The 25,000-nt window shown below is 39.4% G+C and overlaps 1 pseudogene; it reads left to right on the top strand.

Annotated features, from left to right (window-relative positions):
* LOC138015477 (uncharacterized) overlaps nucleotides 1-11,030 on the top strand; it is a 26,635-nt pseudogene extending 15,605 nt beyond the window's left edge.
* The last annotated feature ends 13,970 nt before the right edge of the window (nucleotides 11,031-25,000 follow it).

The raw sequence follows: 25,000 nt of genomic DNA, 5'->3' as shown, positions 1-25,000 counted from the left end.
ATCGATGACACGAGTGCCTCTTCGTTTACCTTTCTTTCCTTCAGATACTCTCGAAATGTGTTGAGTGCAACTTTTGTTCCTTTCTTAGTATTCTCACTGTTCTTTCGATCAACTGAAGATGTGGAATCATTCTCAGACAGCTCGGGGAGCCGATCTGCCATTTTCTCACAAGAGCGCGTGATTTCAATTGCGCATGAGCAGAATATTATTTGCAGCAAAACACTTATTTGTAGGCAGTTATTTGCAGGTCACGTGGTGGGTTCTCGGCCAATGAAAAGGAAGGATAAAATCAATCGAATGATAAATTGTGTTAACTGACGTGAGACACAGTTGCTGACTTAATTGAATCCGTTTTAATTATACCCTTTCCGACTATCCATATGCCTTTTAGCTTTGTTGTACTCCTCGTGTGTTAAATGGGAATAGAAAATAAAATATATAACAAAAAAGATAATAATGAATTAGGCACCATGCGCAATGCAGGACCAGCGCGTGTAATACTGTCTAGCAGACTGGAGAACTTCTATACTTGAATTCTTCACTTGCGGTTTAAAATTTACTTGTGACCATCATCATCAACAAGCTTACCAAGGGTCGACTTTTGACTTTCTTCACAGACGCTTTTGCTGTAATGTAAATTATGACCATGAACATAATACTTGTTGTTGTTGCTGTTGTTGTCTTTTCTTAAATCACTTTTCATTGCTATGTGTTTTCACCTTGGACTTTGTATCTCTTTCCTTTTTTGTAGAACTGGTTGGCATTCTCGTCGCTTCAGAGACCTCTCTTTTCTGAACTCGGTTCTTTCTACTTTACAGCGTCTCAGCCTCCTCCGGTGGATTTCAACAACGCCTTCTGCAGGGTTAGATAATTTTTTTTTCCTTGCGTGATAAATCTCCAAATCCTTGCAATAAGTGGTATAACAATGACATCACTTAGGTAAATTATACACAGTTTTATTCCGTTATTTGTCTATTGTGACTGACAGGTATCCTCTGCTTTTTCTAGGATATCCACTTCAATAAAGTCTACAACAGTCCTCCGAATGTTTTCGTGTCTGCTAATCACTCATCTAGTGGTGGGAATAGGGATCCGGTGCATAATTCCATTACAGCTTGGGTGGAGGTAGGACTACAGCAGAAACAAATATAATACTGCCTTGAAAATTATTTCTTGTTTAAAAAAAAAAGAAAGAAAAAAAATTGCCTTTTGTTCACAGTCACTGCTGATTTCAGATTTTGAGAAGAAAGCGGGACGATGGAAAGAAAGAGTAAATGATAAAAGTCAACAGAGAGATACATTAAGACGTGGCATGAAAAGGCAAAAATGCTGTGACAAACAACTCCACATAAATAAACTTCACAATACACTGCTGGAATCCTTCCGTATTATTCGGACAGCTCGTATCTTATAGTTGTTGGTGACGATGATGATGATTAGAATGATGATGTTAATGTAAGCACACTGGAAAACTGAACCGGTCGCGGGCTTTTCAGCTAAAATTAGCTTCATGCCACATTACAAACCATTTCATTGATGTATTCTGTTGACATTTACTGTTTTCCTTATGATTGCAGTACATTAACACGACCAGAGCGCGAATATGTCTAAAAGAATTGTACGTATCAAGATATGACCCGCTTTCTATATCATACGCTGTTGTGTCAGGTAAGCTTGAAAGAGGTAATGCAAAGAAATTAATGTTCAGTCATCGTTGCTTCTGCCTCATAGTTAGTAATGCTGGTTGAGAAGTTGTGGTGTGAAGCATTCCTAGTGTTCTGTTACACCCCGGTATAACAGCGGCGGTCAATTCAGCATGTAGGACAGAAAGTCTAAAATATTTAGGCCAGAAGTTTTTTATTTTGTGAAAGCCTGGTGATTTACCGTTCCATGATTTAAAAAAAAAAAAAATTGTTATATTATGTCGGATTTGAGTGATATTGTGGTTCTTTAACCACGGCGTTCTCCAAGTCATTTCCCAGAAATTCTCAACCTGTTCTTCAACTTTTCCCGGCAGACCCGGCTGATAATAGTGCCCTATGATGTTTTTAATTTATGCTCCAGTGTTTTCTAAAACAGGGATAATTATTATCATCACCATCATCATCATAACCACCAGTACTATCGCCTCCATGTTTATTGTTCTCGCTGTTGTTGAATTGAATTTACTACCTGTCCCGAGTTGGCGTTCTTTTTTTTGTTTTGACTCAGATATCTGCCCATCTGGATGGGGTTATTTTAATGGTTACTGCTACTTCTCAAGCCGAGCATGTTCTTCATGGCTGAGTGCTGAATTAAACTGTTCAGCAATGAGTTCAAGTCTGGTGACTATTCACAACCACGAAGAAAATGTCTACGTTCAGCATCGCAATAACGGCAAGCGCAGCTGGATTGGTCTGAATGACCGAAGTGTGGAGGGATCATTTGTTTGGACCAACCATGAATTGAGTAATTTCAGGTTCTGGGCGCCAAGGCAACCAAACAATTGGAGAAACGAAGACTGTGTGCACACTCTTGGTGTTAAACATGGTTACACTTGGAATGACGTGTCATGTGACAGCTGCTACAATTTCACTTGTTTCAAAGGTACATTTTTTTAGCTTGGTTTAACTTTTACGTACCAAATAAATCAACGATTAAAGTAACGTAAACTAGTGGAGAATCTGTCCTCGCAGTGGGGCTTGGGATGTAATACTGTTTACGCCGTCGCCTTTTATTACCCTCGTGATTCCCCAATGGATCAAACCTCTAAAACTACGCGCGTGCCGGGGCATGATAGGCGTTAATGCCCATGGAGCTCTTACGGCATCCTTTCTACTCCTTAGGCCATCCTCTTTTTTATCTTCGTTAAGCGTCGTACGACCGACCCAAATGTTTGGCATTTTCAATAATAATAATAATAATAATAATAATAATAATAATAATAATAATAATAATAATAATAATAATAATAATAATAATAATAATAATAATAATAATAATAATAATTCCGCACAGACAGGAACATCCAGGAGGCCAGGCGTACTGGGATGTTCCGGTCTATGGGTAGTTTCAAGAACTGAGGGCGAATAGAGTAGACGCCAGGATTGTCAAAAACCAACACAAGCAAGTAATAACGCTGGAGATGAACTGCCCTTAGGTGAGCAACTGTGACAAGAAAACTTCCGAGAAGACCATGAAGTATGCGCCACTCAGACGGGAGATGAAGCAGAGGTACCCAGGATATGATATCGCCAAGTACAATATCATCATAGACGTTTTGGGGGAATGGTTTAAGGACTTAGATGCTACTTTACAGAAGCTGGTGGGCAACAGAGCTAAAGATGTGCTCAGAAAGATGCAAAAGGCGTGCCTGTCAGGAACTCTAAATATCACTCGCACGTTTAATGTCGCAACGTGATCACGCGAGAAGTCTCAGTCGCCAACAGGGCCCTTTTACTTGATAAAGACTATTTTATAACGTTTTACCAGGTCTCTTCTTTGTAATTTGTTTAGCTTTATTCACCTTATAGCCCACGGGTTACGCTGCGGCAGCGCCTCGTGATGCTACTTAAATGTATATAGCATACAGACGTTTTAACTGCTATAATAATAATAATAATAATAATAATAATAATAATAATAATTAATTACTTGTCTTAATACAATGTACAAGCTGACTACATCTATCATCAACAAAGAACTCGAAAGCCACGAATTAAAGCATCAATTAATGCAGATTGACCAAAGAGGAGGTGTGAAAGGGACAATGGGGTGCGTAGATAATTTACTTATCGACAAGACAATTTTAGACGACGCTACAAAGAATAAGAAGAACATTTCTTGCGTGTGGATCGATGTCAAGAAAGCTTTTGATAGCGTCTCACATAAGTGGCTAATTACAACCCTTGAAGACCATGGCATTAACATGAGATTAATCGAGTTTGTAAAGAATGTTATTCAAACATGCCATTGGACAATTACTCTGTTTACCCCTGCATCTAATGGTAAAGAATCTATTGGTCCAATCAACATCCAACGAGGTATCCTACAAGGTGACTCTTTTTGCGTTAAACTGTTACGCTATGTCTAAACCCTATTGCCTGGTACTTACATACAACAGAAGGGTACACACTGACGCATGAGATAAAAAGCAAGATCACGAATTGTTTGTTCGTCGACGATCTCAAATCTTATCACAAGAGCGAAGTAAAGGCAGCCACAATCACAAACAAATTACGTCAGATGTTTAATGATATTGGTCTAGCCTGGGGAATCAACAAATGCGCTACTATTCATCTAAAAAGAGGTAAACTGGAGAGCAGAGATGACTTACCGCTCACCGACAATGAGAAAATTCCCGTACTTGGAGATGACGATTATTATAAATAGCTTGGCAAGTTTGAGACTGTTACTCAACTTGAGAAACAAGTTCAGAAATCAGCAAGTTTCGTTGATTTGGTCCTCTCCTCTATCCATACCACGGAAAGTCAAAGCCACTCAAACATTTGCACTACCTGTTTTACTGCATCACATGTGGACTCCAGACTGGCCCATTGACAGGTTAAATGAAATTGACAGACGAACTCGTCAAGTTATCGATGACAACGGCTGCAAACACAGACAAGAATCACTGCCCCTCTTTTTCTCCCAACCTCTAAAGGAGGCAAAGGGCCTAACTAAAATTGAAACTCTGTATAAAACCACAAAGATCAAGCTAGCCTATTATGTTACATGCAGTACCGACCCACACGTAGAGCTAGTTAGAACCTATCAAGATGCCAAAAAAGAGAAGTCCCTTAGGTCTATCATCAAAGACGCAAGAACGTTTGTTACGCAACTCGGCCTGGATATACCTTTCAACATTGAATACAAGAAAACAACTGTAATATCTAGCAGCACAGTCCTAGAAGCGAATAACTGCCAACCAAGGAGTATCAAATCCATCATAAAGAAAGAAGTAGTGCGGAAGTACGAGCACGAAGTTGAGCAACAGCCCTGGGTAGGACATTTCACAGTGAAACAGTGGAAAAATGAAGACCTCGACAACAGATGGTGCGACATTTCAAAAGTCTGGAAAAGTTTTCCTACTATCGTTTACAGCGTGCACACAGGCATCCTCCAACAACTATTACAAACAAATGTCTATAAAGTTCTGTCATTCTTTTGATGAGAAAGTTGCTCACATCATGTGCAAATGCTCCGCTCTAGCCCAATCACTTTACACATCAAGGCATGACCGCATGCTAAGACCTGTATATCATGCGATACTTCAGAAGTTTGAACTCTCTGATGATAGTGACAAAGCAACACCTTTGCATAAAGAATCCCCCCCTCCAAAGAGCAGTGTAGAAAATGAAAATGCTAAAGTATTCTGGAATATACCAATCCATCAAGACATTCCACCGAAAGACGGCGCAAACAAACCTGACATCGTTGTGCTCGATAAGAAAGGCAAGCAATTCATTACATTTGAAGGAACAGTCTGCAACGTTGGAGAAATCCATGACAGAGATCAAAAGAAAACAGAGAAATATATGGACTTAAGATCTAGTCTCAAAAGAATGAACCCTGGCCAGAAGGTAACGCAAGTGAATGTAGTATTTCTGAACTTGAAATAAACATAAGAAGTAACGATGTAGCTAAACCATTTTTCACTTTAAATAATTCTTTTAATCGGAAAAAATGAGCATAGTAACAGCATAGAGAAAAACACGTTGTCTTAATTCTGCATTAACATCAGCTAACTTTCCGCCATATTGATTTTGGGTTAATGTCTTGTTGTTTCCAGGCTCCACATCAATGATGCTGGGGTATTAAGTCTCCTATTCCGAGACTTCTTGTGATTTTTTTTTTCAATCCGACCGACCGACCGACCGACCGGACCGACCCAATATCAGGAAACACATTCGACACCAAACGAAAAAAAAAAGGGGAATTGACTAATAGCATTCTAAAGGGCTTAAACTCATTTTTGGCCACGTGCGTGACCATGGGCGTTAGATAAACCAATGTCAATGCCAAGACCCGAGGCAGGACTCCAATAAGGTCTTGTTTATTGTGATTATCGTTTTTTCGCTTTTTTGCTGCACAACCATAGCCACCATTCAATCAAGTGCAAAAGTGTATTTCAGAAATATCTTTTGGACCACACAAACGTTTGCCTTATCAAAGTTGTATAATCAGTAGATGTACGTTAACAGTCCTACTTTTAAATCTCAATAGCAGAACCGGTTTTGTGCTTTGATTGAGTCACAAATTCCGCAGTTTTTTTTATGTGTGGGCGGCATTTTAAACTATCAAACCACACTCGATATTTGAAAATAAGCCAGAACAAAACAAAACGGTGAAACCCCAAATGGACGTGTCTGTTCACTGAACACGGCCCAAGGAGAAACGTACTTTTTTCACTTAATTTTGAACATTTTATGGAGTCATCTTTGTGTTCTATGAGAGTAAAGAACTAAATTCGATTTCCCTTTTTGAATAACATCGAAAAAACTCGGCAAATGCGACTTCACGTTTCATCGAGATACAGAAAACTCATCTTGACAGAGCGAAAGCATAAGACATGAATTGACAGCAAATCTCGTAAAGTTGAGGATGGTTTCAGTCGTCTTATTCTTGACTTCGGTCAATTATAATTATTGCAAACTACGAACCTTGACTACAAGTTGTCAATGGTATTACTATTGAGTCGGATCATGGACCTTTAGCATCAGGTTTTTCATGGAAAACCGCAAACTGCAAACCGCAAAATATCACGTGACCAAGGTCTTACCGTCGCGTTTGCGGTTTGCAGTTCACGTTTTAACCGCGGAGAAGGCCTCTACCGGTAAGTAACTAATGGCAAGGTTTTTTGCCACTAAAAATTGTTCAGCCTCACGTTTAAAAGCACGAAGTAGCTTTCTATATCCACCTTCTATGTGCTAGTTAGATTTTTGAACTCGAATGAATGAAGTATTTATATTTTTTGGGCGATCAAAGTGATACACTTCCACTTGACAAAAAAAACAACATGGCGGCACCGAACTCCTTGCTAAAGTTCGAAAGCCAGGAAACCTGAAACTGCAAACGGCTAACCGCAAACCGCAGTTTGCGGTTTGCGGTTTCCCGCGAAAAACCTGTCTCTCGAGACCTAACCGAGACCTAACCTTACCTAACTGAGACCTACCCTAACCCTAACTAGACCGAACTAGACTAGAACCAACGCAAATAGACCTAACCTAACCGATTCGAGACCTAAGCTAACCGAGAGATTCGAGAATAAATAGCGGAGAAAGCTCATCTTATCTCGAATCCTTGCTGGAATCCTGGCTCGAAGTTTAGGTATCCTCCGGATAGGAGTATTTTCGTTAAGTAAGGTGCGCTTACGAAGGTTTTGAACAATCTTGCAAAGCCAGTGTCCTTATCAGTTTGCAATCAGGGGACCGGAAATATGTATGACACTTGTAAGACTACTGTGTTTTCCTTTCCCGGAACCTTACTCACTCACTTCACATTGCGCGCCTTTGTTGTTGTTGTTGTCCGGGAAATTTGAACGTCTACTTCCATATATGGGCAAGATCGTTGAGTTATTTTTGCACTCGAGAGAAAAATTAGAGCAGTTTTTTTTCAGGGAAATAAAAAAAACACTTCGAAGATCCTCCAGAAGGATTATCCTGTGAAATTAAATGGATTTCGTGCAGAAAAACAGCAGAGTACGTTCATTTCGAGCGCTGTTCTATGAAGCGTGGAGCTACGTCTGCAATGAATTCAAGAGGGAAATACAGTTTCTATGCATGGTACTTGGTCGCTTGAACTTTTAACCGGACCTTAATTCATAAGTTAGCAACTCATATTTATTTCATACCAAAGCAGTTCGTAATGGGAATAACAAGGCGAGGTAGTTTAATTCGCTGCTAGCGCGGTACTTGCTAAATAAGCTTAATGCAAGTGGTTAGCCATATTAAAGCGAGTATAAAGTAAACTAAAGACGGTTTCAGTGTGGCGTGCGCAATACACAGTTGTAGCATTCGATGAAATACTCTTTTTCTACGTGCCTATAATTTCTTCTTTTCAAGTTTACCTAGTCTTCAAACGGGTGTTGAATCCAACAACAATTTCTTCTTCCTGTAAATAAACACAAGCTGGCCTTCTGACCTCTATAGTTTTCAACTTTTCCAGACCAAGAATAAAAACTTCACACACAAACTTACTTCCACAAAACGCAGTTTTATTATCAGCGAGAAAACAAAATGAACAGCAATGGATAAAGGCTTTTTACTGATTGTGACGGAGATCAGTATTCAAAGGCCGAAGGCTTGCCTTGCCTCTTTGTTCAGTGCCAGCAACTTGAACGGAAGGCACGCACAACAATATTTGAACAGAATTATCGATCCGACGGTGGATTTGCTGTTCTTGACTCCTTACAATGTAGTCCAAGAAGTTATTTCTTCATTTTCCAAAAATTACATACATTAATTCTGATCTTTCCAGCCGTTAATCGAGGAATTCCTAATTTCGGTACTCTTCGCTGCCATTCCAAGAGCAGATGGTTCAAGTGATACATAAATAATATTAGAAACTCAAATGCTAATAAAAATAGCTTATTTTCCAATGGAAAACAGAATTATACAGCCCATTTGATGTCCGATGGAAACAGATTACTTTACACAGTCATAGAATTCAGAGTTTCGGGGCCCCCGAAAATGGCGACTGAAGTAGTGTGGGCGCGAAATGTAAAGTGGGTGAGGAAGGTTCTTCAAATAACGTATGCCATCTTCATTCGCCCTTGTCACACGGCGGCCATATTGTCCCGGGAGACCAAAAGAGCTTTGTTCTACCACGCCAAGCCTCGGAGTGGAAACAATGGGGGTAAGGCTTAGCGTGGTAAAACAACGCTTTTTTGGTCTCCCGGGACAATATGGCCGCCGTGTGACAAGGGCGAGTGTTGGTTTGTTTGGCTAGCACATTCATTCCCTATGCTTTTTTCTGTAGAGATCGACGAGTGCTCCACTAATACTCACGGCTGTGATGTCAATGCCGTTTGTAGTAATACTAAAGGATCATACTTGTGCACATGCAATAGCGGCTTTTCGGGCGATGGAAAAACATTTTCGGGTAAGTTACACTCACATACAACTTGGACCATGCAAACGATTCGCTCAAGAAGCACTGAGAGGACATGAGAAAATGTTCATAAATTAGGTAAAGGTTTTCAGTGTTCACTCTAATTTGATTAGAAAGCTGCCATCTACAACCCCCCAATAAGATTCAATCAAATACCCTAAGCCCGCTATATTTCATATTAACTACGACACTTTTGGGTGACACTATCTCTACAGATATCAATGAGTGTACTAGTGGTCTACATAACTGCAGCAGTTCAGGGGCTACATGTACGAATACTGTTGGATCCTACCACTGCTCGTGTGTGAATCCTTACACTGGAGATGGACGGATTTGTATTCATCCTGCTTCAGGTAATAACTTGGCACTAGCGTGGCAAAACAATGGACACTGATAAGTCCAGTGCTCAAAGTACCAACCGCCCTTAGCTCTAACAATAAGCTACGTGACGGTGATTTTAAAGAGAAATTCATATGTACAAGCACCTTGCCATCCCATTGTGCCTTTTCGTATTTTTTAAGACTCCAGAAGTCATCCAAATTGAGACATTCAACTTAGTATGATCAAATTGTTTTGAAAAAAAAAGCAATTTGTAATGCCGGAGGCGGTAAGGCGAATGCAGCTTTAGGTCATACAAAAATTTTATCCGTTGTTATCAAATTGAGCGAAAAAGTCAAATAACGTTTGTGGAAAAAGAAACTGAGAAAAATGTTTTGTCCCAAATTCACTTTAAGGTTCTAATGCTGGTGGCTTGTTTTCGCTGTAAAAGCTTTGCTTTGGTGGCTCAGTTCTCTTGTTCGAATTCGCTCTCAAACGACATCTCATCCTTCTAAACGGTCCTGCAGAAAGCAATGCTTCTCAGGTTAAAGTACGTTATGATTTCGCTCCGAAAACTTTCACTTACGTCCGTTCGTATGTAAATTTTGCGCTATTGAGAGGTCGCTCTGCATGGCTCTGCGTGAGTTATAAACTAATAAAAAATTCATATTCCTTTTTACTGTTTGGGATCAAATCACATGCTCTGTTGTCAATCCAAATCAATTGTTTTCCTAGTATGTCATACACGAAAAGTAAAAAGGTAATACACAGAGACCGACCAACGAAATTTGTCCAATTTATTCTGACTTTCGGTATATCCGTGGCCACCGTGCATCAAACATAATTTTCTGTTTCTTTCTCAGAATGCCGGACTTACAGCACTTTGAGCAGTTATGACAGAAAGATAAATTATTATTATCACACCCAATACTGTGACATCGGAATTGGCCGGGCCTGGTTTCGATTTCAAGGGGCAGCAGGTACACGAATGCCAACTTCATGTCCACCAAGGTATCGCTGTAATACTAGAGGATCGGGATGGCTGAGTGGAGGGCATCCCAGTGTCGCTGACGGTCGAGTAAGCAGGACGGTATGTTTCCACTATTATAGCTGCTGCTCGTATTCGACTACCATTCAAGTCAGGAACTGCGGTTCTTTCTACGTTTATTATCTTCGTTCTTCACCATGCTGTAACTGCCGCTATTGCAACACTTCCTAGGACAAGCACTAGACGTGTGACATTCACCGAGTTACAAGAAGCTTTTTTTTTTTCATATTGGTAGTAGACAGCCATCTTATCTGTAAAAGAATGCTCAGATTTTAAGTTCTTTAGGTATGACTATCATACTTGTGAAATCGCGAAAATTTAACCATGATTGGCAATAGTATTTTAGACTACATTGCTTCAATTTGTAACAATTTTAAATTTCGCTCGAAAGACGGGTCCCCGGAAAAACAAACTTGCTATGAAGATTAACGACGATTATCCCCAACAATCTTTTCTGAACTTCCTTTGCGCACCAAATCCACAACTAGCTGTTACAATATAACACAGAGCATTTTGATCGACGTTTAGCTAAGTGTAGATCGCCAACACCCATGAATAAAGAACATTTTATCTAGCAAGTGAAAGAATTATTGGATCAGGTCATGAAACCAATTTCTGACGTCAATCCATGCTGAGGCAGACATTGAAAGAGACTATAGAACCAAATATATTTTGTGTGACATCATTTTTTATGCCACCTTGTCAAAGACCATTTTTTAACAACTGAATTCTCTGAACTTTGATGGGCACATCAAATCCACACCTGGCTCATTGTATTTTCCTTATCGAGGCTTGCCAGTAATATATAGATTTAAACAGAGTTAACTGAATAGAGTGTAATGTGAAGTGCTAGATTTCTATCCCATATGAACCATGTGAGCGTCAGCCCTACTGATGGAAATGGGCCCACACATGGACAGAGAAAAACTCTGACCAGGGTGGGAATTGAACCCACGACCTTCGGGTTAGATCTCCGCCGCTCTACCGACTGAGCTACAAGGTCAGACTGGATTTAGGCAAGCCTAAAAGAGGAGCTCCCGTTTCCAACCTCAGAAAGCAATATAGATATGTATATGGAAATAATTATGCCTCTAACGGCTTGGAAACAAAAATTTGGACTAACATTTTTAAAAACAAGGGGGTTGACATGAAGTTTATTTCTTCATGCCCGGTGAAAATCGAAACGCAATGTAAAAAAAGAACACCAATAGCATGAAAAAAATGGCGTCATGCATGAGACCGGAGACCTCAGCCCCTCACCCAGAAGGAGCCTCTCGTAATCCCGCGGGTCACTTTTAAGAAGGGGATTGGGGTTGAGCTTGGATCTCATGCCCGGCATGAAAAAAGACGGATTGTCATGCCAAGCATGTGCTTCAATTCGGTATGAGGAATTTCATAAAGTACAAAATTAATCGTCATTAGTGTATACAGTTTACAGTGATCAAGCACCTCTGAGCTGACATCAGAAAACAAACAAGCCCTTGCAAAAAATAACCGACAATTTTAATCAACACTATCAACAACAAGAAACTGAAATTACATGCACAGTAATGGGCACCGCGGAAATACGTTTTTGGGGTCGCGCTGCAGAATTTTTCTGGTCAGCGGCACACCTTAACGAAAACACAAAATGCCGGCAACTTTTAAATGGTTTTCGCCATGAGCCTTGCCGACAGCGAAAAAAGTCAAAATGTTTAAGTTAAAGTCATACTGTAATCTTAGCATTCAAACTCGGCTCACCTTTTGGAGAGTTCTCATTTCATAATATATATTTTGCCAGAACCAAACTGAAATTGCACTCGATGTGAAATTGTCCTTTTCGTGAAGGTTAATACTCGCAAGTCCGAGGCAACTAAATTTTGTTTACAAAAAATGTTGTGCGCCAAATCAAAGACCAGGCGGCTTTTCTGTGGCTGTGGCGATTAATTAATCAATTAAGTATTAACATTGTATTCCAACGCATTTTTATAAATACAATGTTTATCACCGCTGTTTGTGTTATCTGCTTGTAATTTAGTGAAGTGAATGTGTAATAAATAAATAAATAAATAAATAAATAAGTGAACAATGCGAGCCGAACAAGCGACATGTCAACACGAAGTTAGTGTGAAAATTGACCGACTTACCTTCGTCACTTCATGCCAGTTACACGTTGAATCCAATCAGTCTCAAAACTCCTTGCGAAAAGCTTCATATATAACCAATTCTCTGTTTCGCCTGGATACCCATCTTTGTTTTTACTATGAGGGAGAGGGCGCTTGGAGCTTTGTCAGCTCGAGTCAGCAAATTGAACACTACTCCACTCAAAATGACTCCCTTGTACCGCTATACGTTACGGACGTGGTTTAAGTATTAAAAACTAGTTTCAGGGAATCAAACTCACAAAAATCGAGCAGCATCAATAATATTTCTCACCTTACTATCATGCAAAATACCGATCTTTTATAGAACTCCAAAAACACACTTCAGAACTCGACAGCCTGATGGTGATGACCACTTGCCAGTTACTGTGACGACACAAAATCGTATTTCCGCGGTGCCACAGTAATGTCTTTCACAACATGTCTGCGATAAGCTTGCATGGCGACGTGGTGTGTGATTGTTTAAATATACCAGAATCTCTGTCAACACGAAATTTCAGGCCTTAAGAATTGCATTAAGAAAGAAAACATACCTGAAAGCCACCCGTTCTAAATAAGTGTTTTGTTTCTCGCTCTATTTCTCTTCTTCTGCTTCCTCGGCTTCTCTCGAGGCTTTCTTCGCTTAAATTTCTCAAGTTTCGTCACCTCTTCTCTCCTTCTCTTTCCTGCTCTTTATCCCGTTGCTCGTCTCTAATAGTAAAACGGTCAGTGGGATAAACGCGTGTTGCGCAAACGTTTCCCGCAAAGAAAATTCGCCCATCCGCTCCTCAAAGCTGCATTCGCGAGACTCCCCTCTCTTCCCTTTCTTAGTCTCCCATCCCCCTCTCCCAGAGTCTGTACGGACGGACGTACGCTTGGTCAATTACGTGACAACCAGGCCCTAGACCACGTTGCGGTCTGGAACCCAGCTATTATCTTGAGAAGTTACTACTTAGATCTGGTACGTTAATTGGCGATATATTACAAAGTTATATGGCAAAATTTAATGAATGGATTGATTGTGCCAAGACGGCGTCAATGTTTCAGAATGTTACAGATGAAAATGATGCGGCATTAAAAACGTTGCAGAAAACTTGAACACCCTAAAAATTTCGTTTTACCAAGGCCACTTTACTTTGAGCAATTTCTAATATATATGTTGTGATTTAATTTTGTTTCTGGTTTGAAAAGGTTTTTTTTTTTTTTTCAAACCATTGACATTTTTTTTAAACTGGTTTTATTTTTTTAGAACACTGCCCATTTTATCACATTTGGAAATCATTTTAAGATTGTTATAATGGATTGTTGTCTCTGATGCTATCAAAGACAATAATAATTATTTATTGCACGTGAACAATAATTTTTAGTGCTTAGGGTTAAATGCTCAGCTTATAGTGTGATTAGGGTTAAGCACTGACGAAGGGCTAACACTCGAAACGTCAGCTTTCAAATATCTTTTCAGTGGTCAATTTACTCAGAGCTAAACCCTTTTCTGTCACAAGTAGGACTACAGAAAATTTCTTTGGCAATATAATGTGTATAATACAAGATTTATAAACATTTGTCTCTCAGATTTTCAATTAAATAGAGCAATATACAACTGGAAAGTAACTACATTACCATTAAAAAAACCATGGTATTATTTGTACTGTTACAATATTAATAAACTACAATTTATCTTGAAAGGAAATTACTCATTTTGCAAATGGCCTGTTTACAAGCTGAATGTAAAGAAATTATCAAATAATCGAAAGTAAGATAAATAGCACTACACAGGTTTAATGTTGTAATACTGAAATACCGTCGCTTGCAACTACCAGTCCACACGCGTGACAAAAACATGTTCTCCCGGCCAATCAAATTTCAAAGTTTTGACAATCAAACTTTAAAGTTTACCCGCCCACGTTTTTAACTTTTTTGCGCCAGTTACGCAAATGATCGTAGCTGATTTATTTGCAGTTTGGGCGGCAAGACATGGCGTTTACAATAAATAAGCTAGATAGGAATTTCGAGCAAGGTGTACCACTGTCAAGTGATTTACGAAACCACTCGCACAACTTTCATTCGTATAGAGAAGTTGGAAGAAGACTGCGCTTAGATGCGAAGACAATATCGTAAGTTGTTAAACAATTTCAGAGAGTTCGGGAGTACGTCTCCAAAACCTTTGAACCACACCAGGGGCCCGTTTCTCGAAAGTCCCGAAACTTTACGGACCATTTTCGGGTGTCACAATTCCTTTTGCATCTTAAGAACGGAGAGGATTTAAGTCATCAAACTTCACAGTCCATTTTCTTTTTGTTACCTTAAAGGCATGTTAAAAGATCAGCTTTCCAAAACAAGCGGTTAGTAGTTTCACAAATGGCTTTTCGGACCCGAAAAGTTTTCGGGACTTTCGAGAAACGGGCCCCAGGACTGCTTCAAAATGTTCTTTTCAAGACTCCATGTTATTGGAGACTATAATACAAACAAAAGGGTCACCGTCTTTGAAAGAATTACTGGACAATTTGACTGTTCATGAAGACTGCGGAGTTTTGGCAACTTCGGCAATTCCAGAGATGTTCGAACCAAACTGCCAAGCGGTCAAAAATACTCCCATAAAAGATTAGGAAAATGCGCATCCGATAATAATAATAATAATAATAATAATAATTGTCGCTGCTAAAAATGAATCCGAGAGATTCATAAATGATAACTTGGTGTACACTCAGCTCTATTTTGATTAATTGTCAGATAAAGAACCTGCTACTTTTTTGACGAATGAGGCTTTCAACTTCAACTTGGATGTTTCGTCGCTATCTGTCCACCGCAAACAGAACACTAAACTTTCTGGTTGGTTTAGACGGTGTTAAATGTGCCAACATGTTAGAGGGAGCTTCCAATTCTTATGAATTTCTTAGATTTTTCGATGAAGTTTCAAAAGCAGAAGATTTTGCCACACAACGTCCTGTGTTGGAAGTTGATGACATTATTGTGGTGGATAACTGAACGAGCACTGAGAGATTTTCTTAATGACATCGGAATCAAACTCTTGTTTCTCCCAGTGTATTCATCAGACCTTAACCCAGTCGAAGAAGCTTTTTCAAAGTTTACATATTTGTTGAAGTACAGGTACCAACACTGTGTTTGAAAATTTAGAATATGCAGTGTTACCAGCGGATAGGGATATAACAGCAGCTACTGTCATATTGGAACTGCAAGTGACTTCACTGGATGATAACAGGAACAGTTACTTCAACTACATCGGGAAGGCCCGAACGTGACAACCACAGGCATGTAGGATATCTGATCTGAAATGTTTCATCTATTTCAAGCTGGACCTGAAAGACAAACTTTCGCAATTAAATTGATTTAGGCAGGAGTTAAATTTCAACCATGAACCATTTTAGTGTTTCAATACTTCTCAACCTTCCGAGTTTTGGGTTCTTACCGGATATTTCCAAAGATTGGAACAACCTCAGTTGAAATCAGACTCCGTTGTTTATCATCTCCGCCCACTTCCACCTGTGGTGGTTTCTGTTGTGGTGAAATCTTTTTCAAAACTCAGCAGATGATAAACGGCATAAACCCAAACCTTGGAAAAGCCTATTTGCGCGAAGTTTCAGCATTTTAGTACATACTTTAGTTCCTGGTCTTCTTGATCCAAATCTTTACCTTGATCTTTACGCATAAGTTGCCGCATTTAACATTTTGATAAAGCATTGTCATTGATCATTTTGAGCATGTTTTGAAGGATAACATTTAATATACAAAGAGAAGGTCTCAGGACACTTGCACTTGACGAACATGAAAGGATTTACATGCGAAAGGTAAAAGAGTGAAAGCTGAAAGTGCGAGGTTGTTAATAATGTATAGATGTAGGGATAGTCACTGTTGACATGCTTGTATGCTTCTTCAAGATACAAAAATTGAACGGCAAAACTACACAGTTCTATAAAAAAATAAACTAAAGCATAAAATAAGTTCTGTTAAAAATCTTGGCAGACGCAGTACCCGCGGCTTCAAATTTTGTCTTGCATATTAATATGGAAATGACGAGTTCAAGCAAATTTAGAACCTTTTCAACTTTCTAGACTCGACGTTTGAATATGTTGAAGGTTGCACTTGAAAATTTGAAATCTACGACTAACATCTTTTTTGTGGTTATGGTTTTCATGCACGTCACTTTCATTCATTGTAAAATAAATCTGCTATCATATTTGGTTCGATTTACCAAAATGTCTGAGTGGTAAAGCGGCGCGCATTTCAGCAAACCCAATTTTTAAAAAATATTATTTTAATATTTATCTTTGTTCCTGAAGAAATATCAAACAAACATCGTATGTGGAAGAAATTACAAAAACAGTTTTCGGAATAACTCTAGTGAAACTCAATCCGAACTCCAGTTTCCATGAACCTTGCACAGAACTAAGAAAACGCGAAGAAGGAGAATGGCCAAATCATCGAGCGTCGTTCCTTGCCTAAAAAAAAATCACTTGAACGCTTGCTATGCAGGCCAACTAAAATTCTCTCGAACCCTTTTTAACAGCACATCGAATATACTAACACTGAACTTCTAAAAAGTATACCATGTAAATTAACAAACAAACTTCGGCAACGTTCTAACTTGATGTAACAATCAATGTGCAGTAACGACAAGAACAGAACGCAAGAGGCCGTGAAGCATGGTGCACTACATAAAAAATATAGGCACGCATTGCGTACATGTGGTAGTACAGTAACACAGCGCTGTGTAATTTTCAACTGAGCTGCGTTTTGTCATCCAGGGGATTCAAGTTTTCTTTGCGTAATATGTAGCTCTAATAGTACACGATATTGTTTTGGTACCGTATATCATCATACTGCCAAGGTAGGTGTCTTAGGTAAATAGCCCTCTAAGAAGACATGGGGTTACTAGTAAAATACTAATCCCAGAAAGGTTGAAGAAAATAAAACGGAGTCCAGAAACCTTGACTTCGAGGCTGACATGTTGATCATTTTCAAGTTCCCTTACAACTTCTTTTTCACCACAAGTTTAAGCTTGCACTCTGAGCCTCTGACAGCATTCTAAGACAAAATTTTAATGAAATTAATCCCTATCCGGCGGGGTTAGTATTTGGATAGGTGACCTCAAAATATAGCACTTGCCGTGAGAAACAAACAGATGACCAAAAATTCTATTTTAACGCTCAAAAATGCGAACTAAAAAAGGTACAGGTTTTGTAAGCCTGCTATATGCAAAACAAATGTTGATGCAGAAGTAAATAAATATTGATACACAGCTTTTAGGAAGAGCAGAAGGAGGTTTTCAGAAGTGTTGATCGAGAATAAAATATTTTGTCATCAGCAAAAAAATTTGCGACATGAAAACAACTTAAATTTTAAACCGAAAATATAAAAAGTTACCATCAGCTAAAAACATTTTGGGAGATTTTTGCTACGTTCAATTTTTTATGGTACTTTTAGCTGCACAAGTAAATTGCAAAATCGAAAGTGACATCGAATTCAGCGGGCGCCGTGATCAAGTTACATGTCATCTCGCGAAACAAGGGATACATCTGTGTCAAAATGATGGCAAGACAGCGGGTTTTTGTTTTTGTTAGTTCGGTTTCTTTTCTTTCAAGTCTTTCACAGATTGAAAAGAAATGTGCGAATTTAACACAAAGGTGACAATCACCCAACTTCTGAGGTTGAGCATATTGTTTCTGCAAAGTCAAAAATTTACTCTGGTAGACGAGATTATTTATCACCAGGTAATTCCATCTTTTTGGAAATAGCAACTGCTTCACAAATTCTTGCCGATTTTGGGGCTCATTTTGTTGCAATTCAAGCACGCTTCCAACAGATCTGTTTATATGTGTGAGTTATGCACGCGCTGCGGGCCTATTGTCACCACGGACTTACACTCTTACAACCCACTACCAGAAAAAGTTATCAGAACTGTTAACTACAGAACAGAGTCAAGTGCTCACAAGATTGACTGCACGGTTTTCATTATATATTACTTTGAGCATAGCACCTTTTTTGTTGGAGAGAAGAATATCTGCTGCCTCTTTCGCCTTCTCGCTTTCTCCAGTAGCTTGCATTCGATTTGGAGCGAATGGCGCGTCATCAGTCATTGGCAATCTAGTTGCCATTGAGATCTGCTCATCCTCTTCTTCTCTAGAAGTTGGAAGCAAGTTATCAAAGCCCCAACTCCTTTCAGCTTTGTTCGATCGTCCTGTTCGGTCAGTAATCCCAAAGCTTGTCAGTCCTTTAGGTTTTGCAGACTGCTTGCGCGGTTTTTCTGAGGTCACATAGGATAGAATGGAGATGCCAAAGCGCGCTGTTCATCTTCAAGATGTTTTCGTTGACCAATTATAGATTTCACAACTTCACGTCTTGGCGGACCACTGCCTTTTGAGACCTTTCAACAATTTTTTCACATACGCTATATTTTGCTGAAGATTCAACCAGTTTTTAAAATTGTTTTGAACCTATCCATGGGGAAGTTCTTCAAGTAAAATTTCCTATACATGTTTATTCAAAGAATTATTTACTCGGGAGAAAGCCGCTTCGCGTCCTTTCAAATCCAGTTCTAATGCTGCTAATTCCCTTTTTTTCTTCTGATTCTCCTGTTTTTCATCTGCATGCCAACTCAGCTCTCCACAGAAAAACACGGACTCACATTTTGCCATTGGGCAGGTGCGAACTGTGTGATTTCTTTCATGACAATTATTACAGCGAGGACCGATGCTAGCGCGTAAGCTGCGTCTCTTATCTTGGCAGACGTTTGTTCAAGTTCTTTTCTTTTAGCACTTGCCTCCTTAAGTTTAAACGTTAATTCTTGCCTCGTTTCATAGATGAACCTTTAGATGGGCTAAGTAACTGACGCCTGCTTGTCGGAAGAGAAACGCCGTTCGTTTTCGGTACTCCATACTCGCTTCATCTTTTGAGATTTCAAATTTGACTCAGGGCTTTGTAAGTGCTGTGTTGACGATGTTTGACGCTTCAAGCTGCTTTTTTTCTTTCTCAGGCGTTCTTAGTTCTAGTTTTCGGTGAGCTACTTTGTTTGACTGTGAAATTGCAGTCGAGTTATGATTAAGCGAATTTACTACTATGTAGCTTGCCTTTTTAATTAGTAAGATTTTTGCTGTTGTTCTAAACTGAAGAGAGAGGGTGTAAAGATTATCAGTCAAACGAAAAATGTTGTGAAATAGATTACTGTGCATGTAACTTCAGATTTAGTTGTTGATTAAAATAGTTGGTTATTGTTTGCAAGGCTTGTTTGTTTACTATCAGCACAGAGGTGTTTCATCACTGTAAGCTGTATACGCTAATGACAACTAGACCCTCAGTGAGGGTACATTGGTTTGCCTGTGATACGTGTACCTTTCCAGACAATTTTTTTCAAGTTGGGGGGTCATTAAGACCATTAAAGGGGTCACCCAGAAGTCATACCAGCAGAGGGCCTTTGTCTCACAGGTCCTCACACGTTCGTACTACGAAACAGATCCTTTTCTGAGGTTAAAAACCTGGCTACCAGCCTATTAATTAAGTCTTTTTCCTACTTTCTAAACCGCGAGAAAACCGCGGTAAATCAGCCATCGCCAAAAAATGTTTTTTTTCTCAAAAAATATTTAAAGTTAGGGGGAAAAATACATCATTTTAAAGCTAAGAAAATAAGCTTTCCAACAGCATATAACTTATTTACAAACAACTGAAACATTTTATAAAAGCGAAAGTTGAACAAAAAATTTAAGAAAAATAACATTAAAATAAGTTTTCCAGGCAAAATTTGGTCATTTTAGCGTTGATTACGAATTTTTGGATGCAAAACTAAAATTTTCTGCAATTTATCTGCTTTCTTAGACATAAATTCGACCGAAAACTGATGAGGCACGAATATTTTTAGATTTTTAGGAATAATCGGATTAGCGATCAATGCGCAATGTGATAATGCAATAAAAGTGTCAAATTTGCGACCCGTTGCTAACGGCAACGAAAGCGATCGCATTGCGAATAGTTAACCTCTGTTTGCCAAAAACCACCCAAATAACCGATTTTTTGACGGAAAATTCATCCCAGAGGATAAAACTACTCACTGGACATGTAATTAAGGTAAATATGTTCGAGCGAAAGCGAAAAAAAGCGAATATTTTGAGGGAAAACGCAATTCTGTGAGATCAAAGGAACACGTGGTGAAGACACGCAATTGCATCGCTACGAAAATAATTTTACCTTTTCAGGGATTTTAACGCTTGAAATTCCATCCAATCCACCTGGCCTAGTCTTTGAATTTACTATTATCGCTGCCCTACGAATCTCCAGTGTTCTACATAACAGCACACTTGGTAAAAGACGGCTCGACGGGCGACAGATTGTTGTCGAAGTCCATTACTCGTCGCTTTTAAGATTCCACCGCCTTTCTTGTTCAGTATCCAATTGACTTGCCATTATTGAGCTTCATAACGGTATATTTTGTTCAAAGATCCACTAAAACGCCATTCGCGTTACATGACTTTCGACGCCATTGCCGGTTAAGTTAATCGTTCTTCTGTGTCCACCAGAGAAATCTACGCATTTCCCACTACCCTCTCGATCCTAAGAAAATACGCGCAGAAGGCTCTATGCACAAAGATACCACTTAGCAGGGGAGTGACAGGCAAGACTTTTACCGACACGGAAAAAACGACGAAATGAAACGCAGATTCCGACTGGGTTTGCCATACTGGCAACCCAGTAATTAATTTTGTACTTTATGCAGAAGCATAATTCAGGGTCCCAAAGAGGGGGTCCCTGGAGCCCTGGATTTTTTTGCTGTGGAGCCCGGAGCCCGATCATTTCTCCGCCTGGAGCCCTGATCGTATCTAGCTGTGGAGCCCGGAGCCCAAATATTAAAATCCAATCATTTTTAGTACTCAGTCCTCGTTGCTTTTGTTTGCCGACTGCTAGTAAATGGTATCTAGAGAGGAGAAAGTGCAACAGATGATAGAAACATGGATTCTTTTTGCCATTTGTCCGGTGTGTAACGCAATTATCGCATTTATTTATTTATTTATTTATTTATATACATATTTATATACATTATTTATACAGAAATTCCAGTTCAGCATAGCTGGTTTAAATGGAGATCTGTATTTACCCTCCCAACCATGATACATCACAGAAGACAGGCCACAACACCGGGAGCTACATGCCCTAGTCTTTGCGACAAGTGTGCGGGTTCTTTTACGTCCCACAGGATTATGAACATTGAAGGGTTGTGAGACGGGACCTCAGGCTAGAGAGTCTAACCATTTGCAGATGTAATTACAAAGGCAGCACTTTCTCCTCAGTTATTTAAAGACCCTGAGTGTTGGTCCGGCCGGAGTTGAACTGACGACCTCCCGCGTGACAGCCCGGTGCTTAACCAACTGAGCCACCGAGGGGTGGCTCATTCTGATTGTGCTTCTTCGTTTTCTAAAGTCAAGTTGGTTACCCTCGTATTTAATTTTAAATTTTTTTAAATAGAATAAATCAGAAAAAAAATCTAAATAAATCAGTTTTTTTAATCTAAACACTTACCCAGATTCTCACGCTGGATTAAAGCGTCAGCTACATATTGCACTCCTTGATTGAAACGTACAGGTTAAACAGTTGCTAACTTGCTCTCAAGAAAATATAACGTTCTGCAGGCAAAGTTCATCTTTATCACCACATACAGGACGCTTTCAATATTGCCAATCATAGCTGTATGTAGGACGAGTGTCGTATATATTGATCAATTATGGCCTACAGATAGCTCATGGCCAGTTCTCCCTGTAGCTCAGTGCTTAGGTTGGACTCCCGTCTGAGACTCAAATGTTTGTTTATTGTCCAACGCTTGTTACAAACTGAATAACATCTTTCATATCATCTTTTACGTCCTATCTTTTATGTTCCTATCAACAGTTACTTTCCGTGTCTGGGTCGTAGAATTAAGAGAATTAACAGAATTAAGACACGCAAGGATAAAAAGTCATTAGTCTTTATTTGAAATTTATCAGCTAATGTTCATTGTAAAGTAGTATGTTTCTTTGCAGCGATTTTGAATGCCAAAAGTTTTGGCTACCTCATTTAAACCGTGGTTTATGGCCAAATAATTCTCGAACTCGGAAAGGGATGTCGCAATTCCATCACGTTTTAACATAAAGCTCCCTCGTTGGCAGGCCTTTTCCCTTCCAAGTTTGTATAAGCACCCTGTTGCATCAAGAAAATTTTCTCTCAGTTCTCGAGATGTGCTTATTTGAACTTCCTCTGCCTGTCCTGTCGACATAACAGGATTCCAAGCGCTGTAAATCTAAACTCGCTGAAAAGTGGAGGTTACAGAGAAAACACAGAGTTTACAGCAAACGCGACAGCAAGCCCAAACGGATGACACAACTGACAGGCTGCTGGCAAACAAGCAAAGTCGGCAAACGGCAGCAAGAATGACCACGTGACCATTGTTTTCCCGCCATTAATCAGATTAATTACATTTCGGTTTACCCTTGTAAAGAAAGGCAAAAGAAAGATGGAAAAACTACGAATTTTAAATTCCGTTTATTCCCTGATTTCATTTTGGGTGAAAATTGGGACTACAGTCTACTAGTCAACAGTGGAGCCCGGAGCCTTAAAGTAGCAGCTATGGAGCCCTCGAGCCCCGATTTTTTGGCCTTGGAGCCCTGGAGCCCCGCTTTTTTAGGCCCGGAGCCCTGGAGCCCTAAACCCCTTTGGGACCCTGATAATTATTTCCACATACACTATATTGCTTTTTGGAGTTAGCAACGGGAGCTCCGCTTTTAGGCTTAGCTAAATCTATATATTAAAATGTTCATTTATAAATTATTTTAAGGATTGCAGCAATTGCTTTCGTGGTCAAGTGGATTAAGGACTAAGCTGCACATCCAAAGGTAGGGAGTTCAAGATCAAGTTCTCGTGAGATTACAGAAAGGCCTTCAGAAATGTACCCTGCGAGCAGAGTCTCTTTCGATCTTCCTAGATAAGTCGGGAAGAGGAAAGTAGACTCTGCGAGCCGCTTCCACATTCTTTGATTTGCCGCTCATCCAAAGAGTTGGATGAGTCAGTCCAGTTTCGACTTGTCAAACCTGTTTTTTTAATTTTTGCGCATGTTCAGTCGCCACGCGTCATCAATATTTTGAAATTTACAACAGCGTGGTAATTTTAACTGTCAGAATTTCCATGAGTTTTTCCTATATGTGTCGGTTACAGAAACTAGTCTGACAGCAACCTATAAATTTTTCAGTAAAAAAATAAAATGGCATTTTAAGATATATGGACTATCTTGAGTTTCCAATGAAATGATTCCTTGATTGTCGAGTGTTTGCCGGAGTTGTTCGAAAATATTCCGACTGTTTGTTTTCGTTTTGTGGTTTTGTGGCTACTGGTCACGCGTGACACCGAATACATTTCAATTTTTAACGCATGCTCAATACAAAATGTGGAGGCGGCTCGCAGAGTCTACTTTCCTCTTCCCGACTTATCTAGCAGGATCGAAAGAGACTCTGCTCGCAGGGTATGAGAAATTTGGATTGTCTGTGAGTAGTGTTGTGAAGAGGGAGTGGGCGTAAGGGGGAATAGATGCGCGAAGGAAGGGTAAGGTAGAATAGAGGTACTGGAGAGGATCAGGGAGGAAAAGATATCTAGTTCTTTTTATGACTCCCTTAAAATTTTAACTACATCCCAAAAATTAAGCAAAACTCCCTTTTTTAGACAGTTGATTAAAAAAAAAACTTGTTTAAAATTTTTAAACTGCTTTCAAAAAATAATGAACCGGTTTTAAGAAAATTCAAACCAAAAATAAAATTAAACCACAATATGTCTAAATAAAGAAATGCAGGGTTCGACGGGGATTCCATGACCTCTGAAGAGTTACGGTTCATGCCTCTGACTCCATATTTTGTATTCTGGACAACATTGAGTTTATGTCAAAGATATGTTTATTTGAGTGGAGTAATTCATCTGTATAAACGCTTGTTATTGTCTCTTAAGCTTTAAAGCCAATTTATCAACCTTTATAAATTAAAGTTAATGTGACAACCATGACCTCTGCCAGGGATACGCATTTGAGCCAAGGTTAGCTATTGTCTGTGTCTGTTACAGAGCAACATTGTCTCACGTGCACCTTACTATCCAATCCCATTCTAAGCGCCTCGTACTAGTATGTCTAATCCTACCTTTGCTCTGTCATCCAGTTGTCTTTATTGCGAAAACACTTAACATCTACACTGAAATTCCCTCGCTTCCCTCCCTCTTTTCATACCTGGTGCCTCAATAGCATGTCCCAGGACATGTCATGAGGAATTAGTTAGTTGTAAACTATCTGTGGATTTGTTACAGTTCATGAGCTATTTTAACATGGACTCATGCAATGCTTGCATGTCAATGACACTCTTTTCTAATATGGAGGGTTAAATTGTCAAACAATGATCTAGTCAATAATGTGAAA

Source organism: Montipora capricornis, chromosome 9 (assembly GCF_036669925.1).
Source record: "Montipora capricornis isolate CH-2021 chromosome 9, ASM3666992v2, whole genome shotgun sequence".
Taxonomy (NCBI): Eukaryota; Metazoa; Cnidaria; class Anthozoa; order Scleractinia; family Acroporidae; genus Montipora; species Montipora capricornis.
Note: the sequence above shows the minus strand (reverse complement) of the source record. Positions and strands in the feature narration are given on the sequence as shown.